This window comes from Echinops telfairi, unplaced genomic scaffold, assembly GCF_000313985.2.
Source record: "Echinops telfairi isolate 266 unplaced genomic scaffold, ASM31398v2 ScPeMD7_70;HRSCAF=299, whole genome shotgun sequence".
Lineage (NCBI taxonomy): Eukaryota > Metazoa > Chordata > Mammalia > Afrosoricida > Tenrecidae > Echinops > Echinops telfairi.
In genome coordinates this window covers 1,539,746-1,541,909 of record NW_022103968.1, presented here as the reverse complement: position 1 = coordinate 1,541,909, position 2,164 = coordinate 1,539,746, and the positions used below count along the sequence as shown (strand labels likewise).

At 53.4% G+C, this 2,164-nt stretch overlaps 1 protein-coding gene across 1 annotated transcript in view; it reads right to left on the bottom strand.

The window, feature by feature from the left end:
- TCERG1L (transcription elongation regulator 1 like) overlaps positions 1-2,164 on the bottom strand; it is a 147,574-nt gene that overhangs the window by 44,489 nt on the left and 100,921 nt on the right. The window lies entirely within an intron of this gene.

Below are 2,164 nucleotides of genomic sequence, written 5' to 3'. Positions count from 1 at the left end.
GTGGTGTGTGCGCTGACTCATAGCCCCCCACCCCCCAACTGAACAAGACAAGGCCGCCCCTCGCTGTGTCTGAGCCCATGGTTGCAGCCACTGTGTCCATGCATGTCCTTGAGGGTCTTCCTCATTCTTGCTGACTTCCTACTGGATCAAGCATGCAGTCCTCCTCCCCGCTGACGACCTGCCCTGGGTCCATGAGACGAAGCCTGGCCGTCAGGGCTCCAAGGAGGACCCCACTGCAGGGCACTTAGTAGCCGGTGCACAGTAAGGAGGGACCGGGAGGTAGATGTCATCTGGACAGGAGGGGTGGGATGCTTGGGGCAGATGTCACCTGGGGGTGGGCAGCCTTGGGTGGGTGCCCTGATCTGTCAGAGGAGCCAGAGTGTTTGGATGCCCCAGTGAGGTCTCAGAGCAACGTCTAAGGTGTGATTGTAGGGGAGGCTCTGACGGATGCGGTGACCCCATCTTGAGCACAAGCATAGCTGCTGCGCCCACAGGCCCAGGGCTGATGTTTCAGAAGCAGTTCACCAGCCCTTTCCTCTGCGGCTCTCTATGGACTTAAACCTTCAACACCAGCAGCAGGGTATACTACGGGCTCACAACAAGTGGGAATCCCTGAGGGCAACTTAGACCAGAACAGGCCCCCAAGACAATGTCCCTCACTCTTCAGACCTGGGACTAAACTACCTCTGGGTTGGGATAACTACCCATTTAAGACCAAAAGGGCAGTATTGACCCAGGGGCCAAGCTCTGAGGGTTAGGGGAGACGCAGGCCTGGATGCAGGAGGCTCAGCAAGGACATGAGCAGAGTGACAGCCTCCTGAGAGGACAGCATCATTAGAGCCAAGTCAGGAAATGGAGGGATCATTGGATAAAAAATCTGATCTAAGAGAGGAGGGATCATTGGATGTAAAACTCTGATCTGAGAGAGGAGGGATTGTTGGATATAAAACTCTGATCTGTTCTGTAACCTTCATAGAACTCACAGCACAGAATTTTGTTTTTCTTAAACATTAAAGGTGAATCAGCAAACAATCAAAAGGAAATAAAATACACAATTAGAGCAAAAGTGAGACAAGCCCAAAGTGTCTGTAAAGCCGAGGATGAAGCAACTCCCGAACCACGAGCCCAGCAATGGTGGACACCAGGCACCGTGGGCGAGTCTGGCTCCTGCTGAACCCCTGGAGTGAGGGTGCTGAGACAGGGGGCTGATGGCATGGTGACAGACCCCCCACACCGAGTGAGATCTGCAATGGCCCTGATCCTGGAATGTATCCCCAAATTCACCCAGGGCACGGGGCTGAGGGGCCACCTTACGGGCATTTATCGGGGTATCTGATCGGCATGTGTTCTGCTCATTCTGTTGGACTAAGTGTGCTAAAGTCCTTCAACCTGCTACTTCACTTTGGAGCACAGGGTGGCTTAGACCCTTAAGCCTTGCTCACCGCCAATGTAAATTCGTTCCATCTGTAAACCTGCTCAACCACCAGCCTCAAGGTCACCCAGGGGTGCCTCCGAAGAAAAGTCTGGTGATCAAGTTCTGAGAAACCAGCTTTTGAGTGAGACCAGCCTGCCCTGACACACTGGTGGCTCCTGAGCTGGGCTCTGCAACACGGAAGCCCGCGGCGTATGGTGAACCCTGTGTTTGTACCCACTTTTCTCATTTCTGTTAGAAGGAAATGCCTTTGTTTCCTGGGAGGAAATAAGACCCGGATACACAATTAGCCTGACAGGGATTATTTAGAAACAATGGTCTTAGAAAGAATTAAGAGCAGCATTTACATGACTAATCCAATTAGAGGGAGGAGGCGGGAGTGGGGGGCTGACGGCACCGTGAATTGGACACTGGGAAGTCCCAGTTAATCGTTTGAGGAAAGATGCTGGGGCATCATTCTCAAGGGACTAGGGGCTAACCCAGGCCACACAGCCTCATCGTGGTCCATCCCCTGCTAATACCCAGAAGGTCTGTCTGCCCTCCCACCCCCAATCCCACTGGGACCGTGATGTCCTCCTAGCTGTTAAAGGCTTGGCAACAGTGACTTGGGGAGTTGGACTCATATTTATTTGAGGACCGGAAGGCTTCCGGCATGGATGCTACTCGTCTGCTGGAGGCATGCAGCAGGAAGCGGAGGGTTAGCTGGGTGCCTGTGTCAGCTTAGACCATTGA